We start from the raw sequence: 15,334 nt of genomic DNA on the forward strand, positions 1-15,334 counted from the left end.
ATAGGATGCGACACCCCCAGCAGCCGTGCATCAGACGGAGGCTGCAGGACAAAGGCTCGACGGGGGAGCGCGTTGTCAGGTGATTTTTTTTTTGTTTTTTAATCCTGCTTTCCACAAAAGGGGGGGGGGGGGTTTGGGGATAAGCGGCCATCGATAAGGAAGGGGGGTGGGGGGTGATGGGAAGATGGCATCTATAAGGGGGGGGGATGGGGAGAAGATGGCATTTATAAGGGGGGGATGGGGAGAAGGTGGCATCTATAAGGGGGGGAGGATGGGGAGAAGATAGCATCTATAAGGGGGGAGGATGGGGAGAAGATGGCATCTATAAGGGGGGGAGAAGATGGCATCTATAAAGGGGGGATGGGGCCATCTATAAGGAAGGGGGGGAGAGGGGGACATCTATAAGGGAGGGAGAAGGGGGCATCTATAAGGGGGGGATGGGGAGAAGAGGCCATCTATAAGGAAGGGGGGGGAGAAGATGGCATCTATAAGGGGTGGGGGATGTGGAGAAGATGGCATCTATAAGGGGGGGAGAAGGTGGCATCTATAAGGGGGGGGGGAAGAGGCCATCTCTAAGGAAGGGGGGGAGAAGGCGGCATCTATAAGAAGGGGGTGGGTGGGGAGAAGAGGCCATCTATAAGGAAGGGGGGGAGAGGGGGGACATCTATAAGGGAGGGAGAAGGGGGCATCTATAAGGGAGGGAGAAGGGGGCATCTATAAGGGGGGGGGGATGGGGAGAAGAGGCCATCTCTAAGGAAGGGGGGGGGGAGGGGGACATCTATAAGGGAGGGAGAAGGAGGCATTTATAAGGGGGGGATGGGGAGAAGAGGCCATCTATAAGAAAGGGGGGCAAGGGTGACATCTATAAGGAAGGGAGAAGGTGACATCTATAAGGGGGGGAGAAGAGGCCATCTATAAGGAAGGGGGTAGAGGGGGACATCTATAAGGGAGGGAGAAGGGGCCATCTATAAGGTATGGGGGGAAAGAGGGCCATCTATAAGGGGGGGGGCAACATAGGGGGAGAGGGGGCCATCTATAAGGGGACAACATAGGGGAGAGGGGGACAACATAGGGGGATTATAAAGGGACAACAATGGGGGAGAGGGGGCCATCTATAAGAGGACAACATAGGAGGGGCCATCTATAGGGGGGGGGGGCAACATAGGGGGCCATTTATAAGGAGGGCTGTGTAGGATCAGTGCTGCACACCTCTACCTTAAGTTGTAAAGCTGGTGCTCAGTGGTAACTAGTTTCTTCAACCATAAGTCTTGTATAGGAGGAAACCACGGCACTCGATGTTGCAAGAATAAGTGAAGATTTTTATTTAGCAAATAGATACAAGGTATTTACTCCGACCGTACATAAGAAATGCAAGAGATGAGACCAAATAACATATGGTGCGACGTTTCGGTCCGTTATAGACCTTCCTCAGGCAATACGGTCTCTCATGTGCTGTATGCAGGGAGAAGGGTCGGTGGAGTGTGTGTAAGGCACCGCCGGACGGACTAAATGGAGGCGGGCGAGATCACATGACCGCTTACGAGCTCGTAAGGAAGGACCATAACGGACCGAAACGTCGCACCATATGTTATTTGGTCTCATCTCTTGCATTTCTTATGTACGGTCGGAGTAAATACCTTGTATCTATTTGCTAAATAAAAATCTTCACTTATTCTTGCAACATCGAGTGCCGTGGTTTCCTCCTATACAAGATCTATAAGGAGGGCGACAGAGAGGAGGGCCATATACTAAAATGTAGGAAGAAAAGAAAAGGAGAAACGGGGGCGCCTCCTGGTGCAATAAATGATGGTAGAAGGTGTCAAACACAAAGGGGGTGTTGCACTCACCTAAGAGAGTTGTGCTGGATTATAGGCACAACTATATAGCAGGCATGGAAGGTAGGACACCGCAGCTCCTGCCGGGGTACTTCCAAGGAAGTCGTACAGTAAAACGTATAGATTGCCAGCTGCTGCGGGCTTTGGGACCATATCAAGTCCCGGCTTGTGTAGGGCGCAGGTGTCCAAGATACCACAGAATGAAGTGGTTATTTCATGGAAAGGATATTTATTTAAAAACGACGCGTTTCGGCCGCCAAATACAAGGTGGCCTTTCTCAAGTTTACACAGAGTGATAGTAAGTATGGGTTTAAATGATGTGTGGTCCGGTCAAATGGATCATCACTTCCGGGTCAATTACATAAATATGGGAAGTGCCCTGAGTATGGACAGATCTATCAATATATCAAGAAAAGTACAGATCACATTTTAAATAACATATATAAAAAGCAAAGTCCATAACTTACATTTCCCGGAGAGTCCGGAGGACAGCGTCTGCGTCCGGCTAGGTCACGTGAGTGGCCGAGCGTCATGACGTCAGTAAGGACGCACGCAGCGGCATCATGTGATTCCGGAGTTCCATTTTTATTTTTATTTGTATCATTATTTTTCTCTATGGGTCGCCCAATACAACCCATAGAGAAAAATAATGATACAAATAAAAATAAAAATGGTAATAACAAAAACGAAAAAGGGATTTTTAAATGTAGAAAACCCCTATGTTTGTGTTGCCACAACATAGCCGATGGTGAAAAGACATTTAATTCAAACGTTACTGGAGCTTCATATCCGATTAAGCAAAGACTCGATTGCTCCAGTAATTATGTTATTTACCTACTCACATGTGACTGCGGCCTCCAGTATATCGGACGCACCAAGCAGCCTTTACATAAAAAAATCAATGGCCATCGTCACAATACTGCCAAAGGCTTTTTAAAACAAAGTGTATCCAAACACCTCACAGAGCATCATAATAGCAACTTTTCTCATATAAAGATATATCCGATCGAACAGATTCCTGCCACCAATGTTGATCGGTGGTCATCCTTATGTAAACGTGAATCCTTCTGGATCTATCGGGTACAATCTCTAACACCCGATGGCCTTAACGAATGTATAGAACTCACAGATTGAGTCTGAGATATACATATTAATAATCCACCAAAAAAGATCCATTATATACATATATATATATATATTATTTATATATTTTATATATATATTTTTTCATACACCTTATTTATGTATTTTTATACACATTACCCTTCTATCTACATATTTATATACACTCATATTTTTATACTCACATGTATATATATTCATACACGCTTTTAATTGGATTTCCCAACTTTCTTGCCTATTGGTTTTCAACCACTAGATGGCGATGAGAACATTCTAGCCATCATTACATCCCTCACATTTTTTAGTTATTCTCCATATTTTTCAGATATTTTTCAGGTATTTGTTCTGTAATAGATCATTTATTTACTTATTTATTAGCTACATGTATACTTATTGTATTCATTGTATTTATTGTATTCCTTGTATCTCTTACATTTACAGTGCCTGAATCCCGGCATTTACGCCGTTTTACTATTCTGTATTTGTCTTGCGCAGTTTCCGTAGGCCACGTCTTTGGAACTCCGGAATCACATGATGCCGCTGCGTGCGTCCTTACTGACGTCATGACGCTCGGCCGCTCACGTGACCTAGCCGGACGCAGACGCTGTCCTCCGGACTCTCCGGGAAATGTAAGTTATGGACTTTGCTTTTTATATATGTTATTTAAAATGTGATCTGTACTTTTCTTGATATATTGATAGATCTGTCCATACTCAGGGCACTTCCCATATTTATGTAATTGACCCGGAAGTGATGATCCATTTGACCGGACCACACATCATTTAAACCCATACTTACTATCACTCTGTGTAAACTTGAGAAAGGCCACCTTGTATTTGGCGGCCGAAACGCGTCGTTTTTAAATAAATATCCTTTCCATGAAATAACCACTTCATTCTATGGTATCTTCGACACCTGCGCCCTACACAAGCCGGGACTTGATATGTTACTATGTTACTATGTAAAATGGGATCACATAGAGTCAGCCTACCCACTAAAGGAGAGTGTAAAGGGGACAATACAGGTGTGCAGTGTGTAGAGAGATGAGGATGGTGCCAGAGTGAGGAGCCTAATATGTCTGTCTGGCAGATTCTGTGGATTTGTGGCTCGGAGAAGTTCTAACGGCCCAGGACAGATGGAGAAGAAGATGAAAAGGGAAGAACTCCGATCACAGAAGACGTCCCCTGTGAGTCACCTAATATAACTGCAGTGTAATATATTGAGTACAGAACCTGTGTAGAGCTGCGTCCACCTCTATATGAGTGGATGAGGTGATAGTGATCTGTGTACAGAGGATCTTATTCAGTAGCAGCGGTGGGGTTAGTCAGTATGCGGTGGTATTAGTCAGTATGTGGTGACATTAGTCAGTTTGTGGTGACATTAATATCACCACACACTGACTAATGCCACCACACACTGACTAATGCCACCACACACTGACTAGTCAGTATGCTGTGGCATTAGTCAGTATGCGGTGGCATTAGTCAGTATGCGGTGGCATTAGTCAGTATGTGGTGACATTAGTCAGTATGTGGAGGTATGTGATGGTGGTGTTAAACTCAGCATGGTGACCGGGGCCGGAAGCAGTCTGCCTCTGTACACTGTGTAGTGGTGATGACCAGTTACTGCAGCACAGCTACACAGTACAGAGACAGAAGCTTCTGACCCCATTTACTGTGTTATTATCTGTAATTCCAGTCATGGCCGTGATGATACAACATGTAGCCATGCTGCGCTCACAACATTGTCCCATAACTTATCACCGCGCGGCGAGTGGGCCTGTGTGCTCGGAAATGCCAGGGCTGATTTTCAGTTCCAGTCCGGCCCTGCCTATATTGGTGGTAGTATTACAAAGTAAAGGTTCGAGAGGCAGCAGGGGCTATTAATCCCTTGCCTCCGCAACCTGTTTTGTCCTTAATGACCAGGGCCTATTTTTCAAATCTGACCAGTCTCTCTTTATGTAGTGATAACTCTGCGATGCTTTTAACTATCATGGTTATTCTGAGATTCTTTTTTCGTGACATATTCCTCTTTATGTTTGTGGTATACTTTGGTTGATACACTCAGTAGTTTTTTGTAAAAAAAAAAAAAAAAACACATTTGCGCAAAAATTTTAAACATTTACATTTCTTTATATTCAAAATTCTCTTTTCCTAAGAAAGATAATCATAACACATGAACTAATTATTAATGCTACATCTACAACATGTCTACTTCATGGTGACGTCATTTGGTGATTGTCCTTTTACTTTTTAGGATGTTAGAGGACCTCAAAATTTTGCAGCGATTTTTCAAATTTTAATGAAAATTTCAAATTCTGATTTTATTAGGGACCAATACTGAAGGTTCAATTCTGAAGTAGATTTGTGGGGCTTGAATGTTAGTTACCCCCATAAATCCATCCACTGTTAAAATCGAACACCTCAAAGTATTCAAAAAAACATTTAATAAGTTTAAGCAAGTTGGAGGGGAAGTTTAAAAATGTCTTCTTTTTTTTTGGCAGATGTTCTATTTTATCCATTTTTTCTCCTAACAAAGCAAATACTAACTGAGAAATGGAACTCACTATTTATTCCCCTTAACATTGCAGTTTTCTGTGGTCGCTATTCATTGAATAGCGGCTGCAGAAAACCCTGTCAGTGCACACTGTGAAGCGAGCGGCTCCAGCTGAACACTCCATTGTGTGTAGTGGGGAGTTCTGATGCAGGCGCACGGTTGCGCCAGCATCAGAACTCTGTGGCACTAAAGATCATCTGGCCAATACTGCAGTACCAGCTGGGATGATCTTTTTTAAAACTGGCCGTACTGTGACCCGGTCGGGTCACGGAACGGCTGGTCTCATACTAAGTGTGCACATAGCCACACATGTCCATCAAGTTCAGCCAAGGAGGAGATGGGTAAAGGGAACGGGTGAATAAATTCTACATTCTAAAAATATGCATATATGTTATTTTGGTTTAGAATGTTGTCTAAGGCTGTTGTGAAACCCTCCACTGTTTTTGCTGTGACCAGATCCTGAGGTAGACTGTTCCACCGATTCACTGTTCTTATGGTAAAGAAGGCTTGTCACCTCTGGAGAGTGAATCTTTCTTTTTCTCCAGGCAGAGGCCCCTTTGTCTTTTGATGGAATTTTACCTGAAACATCTTTTCCCCATAATTCTTGTAGGGGCCATTTATTACTTTATTACTTAAAAGGACGCTATTCTCTGCAATCTTCCAATCAGCAACAAGGTCTTCAACTTTACCCTCAGTCCCAGACACCTAGCCTGAGGGCACCACGTTTTGAAGCCCATCACACCCCATGTGATCTTGGCCACAAGATATCTTATACAATCTGGGTACTGCCCCAGCCTCCTAAATACAGTTTTCATAAACTAGCAAATAACTTTCACCATAATGACAGTCACCAATTTACAGGGTCGCCTCTTCCCATTCCAGTCGCTGTGACAATCTATATTCCTAATCCTTAAGGGCGAGCAATACAGAGAAAAAAGGTGGCGCGGTTGCATTTAGCACAATCTGCAGATGATAAAAGATCACTTTATACTTGAACAAGCACCATGACGTATGATGTAAAATAAGGTACATGTATGAAAACTGCTAAATTTACCCTTTACACCTGTGTAGAGGAGTCAGAATGCAAAAAGGGGAAGACAGTGTCACTTTAAGTACCTGACACCTGGTTAAGTACTGGACACATTGTGCTACTCTTTTTAAGTGCCATTGCCCATGTGTCATAGGTGGGTATCGTCACTCCTCGCCACCGTGACAAGTAAACCAGAAAAAAACACCATACAACACTTCGGGCCAAGGCATGTGCTGTAGATACATTTTAAATGGTCATGACATGCAGGCCCGGACTGGTAATCTGGCAAGCCGGGCAAATGCCCGCTGGGCTGGCCAGATTACCAGTCCCTGGGCCGCATAATAAGAAAGAAAAAAATCACCGCTGCGCCCCCGCTCCCGTTACCGCAGCCCGCTTCTCTCTGCCCACCCGCTCCTAACATACTCATCCAATCTAATCAACGAGTAGGAGCGTGGGGCCGCTGCGGCCCCTCGTTGATTGGATTAGAGGAGTATATCAGGAGAGGGCGAGCCGGGCCAAGAGGAGCGGGCTGCGGTAACGGGAGGGGGCTAAGGTGGCGTGTCTTCGCCCCCGGGACCGCGCGCTCAGGGGTAGGCTGGGCTGGGGGCAATGTGCTGCTTGCGGCTGGCCCTCTGCGGTGGTTGAGACTGAGAGAATAGCACGACCGCCGCTGCGCTATTCACCCTTCCGGGCCGCCTGATTCCCCCCCTCCAAGTGCTGAGGCCGCAGATGTGCCGCGCGCAGGCACATCTGCGGGCACCTACACCAGGCCCCCAGCGGCTGACGTCACTTCCCTGATGCGCCGCTGAGGACCTGGGAGTAGAGCGAGGAGAGCCGCCGCCACGCTGCAGGAGGAAAAAGCAGCTGTGGACCGGAGATCCGGAGAAAGAAGCTGCTGGGAACGAGGTGAGGTGAGTGTGGTTTGTTTTTTTTTTAATTCACATGGCCACACAGCGACAGGGGGGTTATTCTATATGAGGGGAGGGGGAAGGGATGCAGGGGGGCTATTCTATATGTGGGGGGATTGCACAGGGGGGGCTATTCTATATGTGGGGGGGATTGCACAGTGGGGGCTATTCTATATGGGGGGGATTGCACAGGGGGGGGGCTATTCTATATGTGGGGGGGATTGCACAGTGGGGGCTATTCTATATGGGGGGGATTGCACAGGGGGGGGCTATTCTATATGGGGGGGACTGCACAGGGGGGCTATTCTATGTGGGGGGATTGCACAGGGGGGGCTATTATACAGGGGGACTATTCTATATATGGGGGATTGCACAGGGGGGGCTATTCTATATGTGGGGGGATTGCACAGGGGGGGAACTATTCTATATGGGGGGATTGCACAGGGGGGGCTATTCTATATGGGGGAATTGCACAGGGGGGCTATTCTATATGGGGGGATTGCACAGGGGGGGCTATTATACAGGGGGACTATTCTATATGTGGGGGAATTGCACAGGGGGGGCTATTCTATATGGGGGGATTGCACAGGGGGGCTATTCTATATGAGGGGAGGGGGAAGGGATGCAGGAAGGCTATTCTATATGTGGGGGGATTGCACAGGGGGGCTATTCTATATGGGGGATTGCACAGGGGGGGCTATTCTATATGGGGGATTGCAAAGGGGGGCTATTATACAGGGGGGCTATTCTATATGGGGGGATTGTACAGGGGGGGCTTTTCTATATGGGGGAATATTTTATAGGGAGGGATTATTCTATATGGGGGAATGCACTGGGGGCTATTATATATGGGGGATGTACATGTACAGCAGGGGGGGGGCTATTTTATATGGGAGGGATGTACATGTACAGCAATGGGGCTATTCTCTATGGTGGGTTGTACATCAGCAGGGGGTTATTCTATATGGTGGGGAAGTACAGTGGGGGGGGGCTATTCTATATGGAGAGATGTGCAGCAGGGGGGGGATATTCTATATGCGGGGATGTGCAGGGTGGGCTATTCTATATGAGGGGAAGGATAGATGAGGATGTTGCTGGAGCAAGAAGCCTAAAATGTCTGTCTGACAGATCCCGTGGAGAGGAGTCATGGCCAGAGAAGCCTTCATGATGGCCGGAGCCAGATGGAGAAGAAAAGGAAAAGTGGACGTCTCGTCATGCAGAGACGACACCTACTGTGAGTGACAGGATGTAACTGCACTATCATCACTTATAAGGTCTGCAGAACCTTTATACAGCTGGGATCTACCTCTGTATCAGGGGTGTCAAACCCGTCCCTCCATGTGTTGCAAAACTACAATTCCCATCATGCTTTAGCTGTCCAGTCATGATGGGGATTGTAGTGTTGTAACAGCTGGAGGGACGGAGTGTGACACCTGTTTTCTATTGTCACTGCTTTGGGAGAATTATGATCTTTATATAGCTGTTATTTGGTGCCAGTATAGTGGTATTATCCAGTCACCGTATGCTGAGAGTAGAGGCCATGGTGTGATGCTATTACTCGTCCTGTGTATTCTGGTCTTATTGGTAATATTAGTGGTTTATATAGTGGATTGTATTCAGTCACAGTGTAGCGGTATTAGTCACTATGTGGTGGTAATGGCCGTGCTCATGGTGTGGTGGTAATGGCAGTGCTCATAGTGTGGTGGTAATGGCCGTGCTCATGGTGGGGTGATATTATTTGTTACTTATATACTGGTAGTATTGGCAATATTGGTGGGTTTGCTTAGTAACAGTATGGCAGTAACGTGTACAGTATGGGGATAATATTTGCTTACAGGTGTTATTAACTATGACAGTATTATGCGCAGAAAATTTTTACCTATGCTACCATTATATATCCTAAAATTTGTCCTGAAGCCCTACTTATACCTGAGATAGATAGATAGATAGATAGATAGATAGATAGATAGATAGATAGATAGATAGATAGATGAGCTGCAATACCTCACACAAACTGAAGAAGAGTGTGGCGTTGTTTCTGGAAGAAGATGGCCATGTTTTTTTTCCTTTAAAGGGAATCTGTGAGGTCCGTACCAGGTCTAGGGCTGTAGATCTCAGCAGACAGGTGTGAGGCAGATATCACTGACCTTTAGTCCAGTGTAAACTTATATAATTGTCCTTTTCATTACCAACTAAAGTTTCACAACAGCAGCAGCAGCAGCACCCTATACGTCCATCAGTCAGAGCAGGCAGGGGTGCTGCTGTGACTCCACCTCTGTGACACTTCAGCTGGTAATGAAAAGAATGATTATAGAGGTTTACACTGGACTAAAGGTCCAGTCCCTGATCTGTACGCTGGGATCTACAGCTGTGTACCTGGTATAGATCTCACAGGTTCCCTTTAAGGGCACGTTCATACCTAATCCAATACGGATTTGAAGCTTCTGATTTAATAAGTTGAAATGAATGCATAAATATGCCGCATCAAATCCACAGCAGATCATGTTATAGCATTATTTTTAGGTGCTGATGGTGGGGTTCACATGTTTAAGGGAGTAGTGGGGACACGGCTAAATGAAGCAAAATTTGCTACAGCACGTATTTTACACGGCTATCCATGATATGGTTTGAGGGCTGCTGGGGTTTGATTGCCAGGGCTGATTTTAAGTCCCAGTCCGGCCCTGATGACATGTATAGGTTATTTGGCCATTGTGAGTGCAGGAGATATACTATAGAGGCAGTGTTGACATATGGGTTCAGTAATACCCAGATGAGGAAGTGTAGCTACATGTTTACATAGATCCTAGCAATGCCCCTGGACCACAGCAGACCAGTAACTGCTTAACAGTCATTTATTGTACATATGCTTCTGGTAAATTAGGCAGTGTAAAAAATAGTTGTAATTTACACAAGTATTACAATATTTTTAAACTCTTACATTAAAGCTAAAAGTCCACACTTCAATCCAATATAGATGGTTTTGGTTCAAATAATGTGTATGTATATGTGTAGGTATGGGTGGATAGAGATGTACAGGAGATAACATATAAAAGTCATGTCACTGTCCCAATACTTCTGGACACAACTGTATTTATGAAACTCTAAGGGAATTTTCATTGAAGAGAATTGGTGTGCTTTACAAAGCTGTGGAGAAAAGAATATATGTGTTTGTGCACAGTATTTGGTTAAAGTGACCTCTACTGGCAGTTCTTTATATTGAATAGAAACTAATGCGTTCTAAGTTCTGGCACTACATAAGAACTACTTTTAGGGTCCATTCACACATACAGGATCTGCAGCAAATTTGAAGCTGCAGATTTTAGGCTGTTACATAGAAAAAGTATTTTTCTTTCAAATCATCTGGTTTCAGAAAGTTATTTAGATTTGTAACTTCCTTATATTTAAAAATCTCATCTTCCATCATCCCCTTGGTACGTTGATCCCTGAACAGGCACACTCCTCATCTTCTATATTGCAGTATCTACAACTGAAACATTTTTATGACTCTCTTAAGACGCAATGCAATCTCCATAGAGACCTAACTGATTTCGAACAATTCTGCGTCACATCTAAGGCGTCCCATCACATGGTCTCGCTATTTTACATCTTGCTCCTGACCACAAATAGGGAAGATAAACTGAAGTTTCAAGAAGCGTGGGAGGAACGGGACCTGGGTAGGGAAACCCATAGAAAACCTCTCCTGCTCTGGACAGTTCCTGTCTCGGACAGAGGTGGCAGCAGAGAGCACTGTGTCAGACTGGTAAGAAAACTTCCTGCAGGACATACAGCAGCTGATAAGTACTGGAGATTTTTAAATAGAAGTAAATAGAAGTTTTACTATGTAAATTACAAATCTATATCACTTTCTGAAAACGTTTTTTTTGTGAAAGAAAAAGATTTTCGTCGGAGTACTACTTTAATATCTACAGCAGAAAAACCTGCAGCAGTTAACCCTTTGATGACCATGCCAATTTTCAGTTTTGTACTTTTGTACTTTGTTATTTCCTCCTCGTGTTTAAAAGGCACTAGCTCTTGCATATTTTCACCTACAGACCCACATGAGCCTTTATTATTTTTTTTACACCACTTCACTTTGCAACGACAGGCCTAATTTTTTTCGTAAAAGGTGCTGCGAAACTGGAAAAAATGATTAGTGCTGTGAAATTTATTTAATTATTCATTTCGGGGGGGGGGGGGGGGGGGGAATTTCATGTTTATGCCGTTTGCCCTATGGTAAAACTGACATGTTATCTATGTTCTTCAAATCAGTATAATTACAACGATGGGCAACTTATATAACTTTTATTTTATTTGACTGCTTTTAAAAAACTATGGGGGAGATTTATCAAACATGGTGTAAAGTAAAACTGGCTCAGTTGCCAGTTTTTTCATTTCATTTTTCATTCCTCACAGACTCTTTGGAAAATCAATAGAGGAATCTAATTGGTTGCTAGGGGCAACTGAGCCAGTTTCACTTTACACCATGTTTGATAAAACTCCCCCATAGTTTTTTAAAAGCAGTCAAATAAAATAAAAGTTATATAAGTTGCCCATCGTTGTAATTATACTGATTTGAAGAAAAAAGAAGAAAAAGAAAAAAAAAAAGAAGAAAAAATACATTCTGTCTGTCATATGTGGTGTATACCTACAATAAAATTACAAACCTCTCCATTCTTTGTACGTGGTTAAACTTGTAAAACCAACAGTGTATCAAATACTTATTTTCCCCACTGTAACTGTCGGCTGAAAGTTATTGAAGGTATAGGGTCCCTTTTAGTAAAGCCAAGGGGGGAGAGGAGCAGTGGCAGAAGTTGTCTCTTAACTGCAAACACAGTTCCCTGCTCATCTTTAAAACTACACATTCTATGCAATCTCACAGCAAATCATAGTTTATTGTAGTGAGGGTGCTGGTGCCAGTTTCATACTGTTTAGGCAGCATGAAACAGCTGACAGATTTCCCTTACCAACAACTATAAAGGGTAACTGAGAATTTACTAAGCAAAAGTGCCAGAATTTGGTCACTATAGAGAAAGTACAGTACATTGTGTGTGTGTGTGTGTGTGTGTGTGTGTCAAATCTATTTAAGCCATAAAAACCATACAAGCAGCCTCTATACTAGTGAGTTATGAAAAATGAATTATGCACAGGACCCTTCAGTCCTAATGTGAACAAAACTCAAACATCAAATTTTGATAATTGAAATGCAATTCTCTTTTCTTTGTATATCACTGAATCCATTCAACATTTTACATTTTTGTACTTTAAAAGTGTTAAAAAAAAGTCGAAAAATTGTATTAAAAAATGTAACTCAATAATATGGTAAAAAAAAAAAAAAAACATGGGGAGTATGTCTAATGTAAGCTGCAACTCAGCAGCCAATCAGCAAACTTTACTGCGACAGCATTGCCTAGCAATCCCAGCATGCTCAAGGCTGCTGCAGGGAGCCGATGTGGGAGATCTGTGCCTGCTATGCTAGAAAATATAACACCTATAACACCTTCCTCTTGTGCAAGCAGGAGGCAGGGGTTACAGAGTTAGGGTACTATTACACGGAACGATAATGGGCCGAATTGGCCTGATTCGGCCGATTATCGCTCCATGTAATAAATGCAACGATCAGCCGATGACAACGATTATCGGCTGATCGTTGATATAGGTTAGGGTGGTATTACACGGGCCGAGCAGGGCCCGATAATACCTGTAAACGAGCGTCGATCTGCTAGATCGTTGCTCGTTTACTGGCTTTATTACACGGTCCGATAATCGTTTGACAAGAGCTGCAAGGACATCGTTACCGATGTCCTTGCAGCCCTTGCTAAACTGGCATACATTACCCATCCACGTTCCAGGGCTGCTCCTGCCGTCCACTTCTCCCGGGGTCCCGTGCGCGCTCTAGCTTCACAGCGTCCTGTCAGCTGGTAGGCCGCTCAGCCAATCACAGGCCGGGACCGCTGCGGCCTGTGATTGGCTGAGCGGCCTATCAGCTGACAGGCCGCTGTGAAGCTAGAGCGCGCACGAGACCCCGGGAGAAGCGGACGGCAGGAGAAGCCCTGCAACGTGGATGGGTAATGTATATCGTTAGTCGCCGTAGCGGTGCGCGGTCGGCGCCCGACAAAAATAGGGTCTAACCTATATCAACGATCAGCCGATGATCGTTGTCATCGGCTGATCGTTGCATTTATTACATGGAGCGATAATCGGCCGAATCGGGCCAATTCGGCCGATTATTGTTCCGTGTAATAGTACCCTTAGACCCTATTTTTGTCAGGCGCCAACCGCGCACCGCTACGTGTAATAGCGGTGCGTGGCCGGGGACTAACGATATACATTACCCATCCACGTTCCAGGGCTTCTCCTGCCGTCCACTTCTACCGGGGTCCCGTGCGCGCTTTAGCTTCACAGCGGCCTGTCAGCTGATAAGCCACTCAGCCAATCACAGGCCGCAACGGTCCCGGCCTGTGATTGCCTGAGCGGCCTTCCAGCTGACAGGACGCTGTGAAGCTAGAGCGCGCACGGGACCCCGGGAGAAGCGGACGGCAGGAGCAGCCCTGGAACATGGATGGGTAATGTATGCCAGTTTAGCAAGGGCTGCAAGGAAATCGGTAACGATGTCCTTGCACCTCGTCAAACGATTATCGGACCGCGTAATAAAGCCAGTAAACGAGCAACGATCTAGCAGATCGGCGCTCGTTTACAGGTATTATCGGGCCCTGCTAGGCCCGTGTAATACCACCCTTAGAGAGGCGGTGAGGAGTGAGGGGAAGACAATGTGAGAAGGTGATGATGACGTTTTAGATCCCACATGGACTGAAGTCCATGACAGAGGAAGAGGGGATGGTCACCCAGTCCCAGCAGCAGAGTTAAAAAGGGAGTAGGGGGCAAAAGGACAGAGGATGGCCCGTGGCCAGTACCTCTTCTGGTACTGGCTAAAGCACCAAGGGATGTTACATCTCCCCAACTGCCCACTGAGTGAATGTTGTGGTGGCTGGGCCTGATGTGGGGACGACCTTGGACACATTTCCTACTACCATGCAGGATTGCTGGATGGCAATCCTTGCCGCCGATTGCCTCCTCCTCCTACTCTGCTTCCTCCCCTGCCACCTGCTCATCCAGCCAGCGTACTGCATTCACCACTGATTTTAGCACAAGAGGGAGGTGACAACAGACTGTTATCTGCATGGGGGACACACCCCACACCATGCAGGAGCAGCAGGCACACAAGTGATTGCTGCCGCTGAACCTGAAGCCTAGCAAGGTGGTGTGCAACTATAGACGAAATCTGGTAGCAGTTTTGGGGGGAAATGGTTTGAAGAACATCCCTAGCCTGGCACATTTGCTGAACTTGCTGGTGCAGAGTTTTTTGGCACATTACCCTGATATGCCAGATTTGCTGCATAGAAACAGAGCTGTAATATGAGTAGGAACATCTGTATTTGTCAGCCATTCATTCCCCTTTACGTAGTTTCCACAGCAACCTACACTGTGAGCCTAGGGGCGCTATAAAAATTATCAGGGCCAAAGTGCGTTGCGTATAGAGTGTTGACTTGCTGTCAGTGGATTACTGCCACAGGGTTTCCCAGGCAGAAGTAAAAAGTTTTTGCCAAATCCCTCTGCATCTGCCCAGGAAATCCTGTGGCAGTAAGCAGAGAAAATACTGAAGAGGTAAGTGTTTGGTTTTTATTTTTTTTCTCTTTAACTTTTTTTTTTCTTTTAACCCCTTCATGACACAGCCCAAAATGACCTAAATGACTCCGATTTTCATTTTCGTTTTTTCTTCCTCGCCTACTAAGAGCTGTAGTGCTTACACTTTTCTATCTACTGAACCATGTAAGGGCTTGTTTTATTAAAGGGGTAGTGCGGCGTTTAAAAATTATTCACTAAAT

This window comes from Dendropsophus ebraccatus, chromosome 2 (assembly GCF_027789765.1).
Source record: "Dendropsophus ebraccatus isolate aDenEbr1 chromosome 2, aDenEbr1.pat, whole genome shotgun sequence".
NCBI classification, from domain to species: domain Eukaryota; kingdom Metazoa; phylum Chordata; class Amphibia; order Anura; family Hylidae; genus Dendropsophus; species Dendropsophus ebraccatus.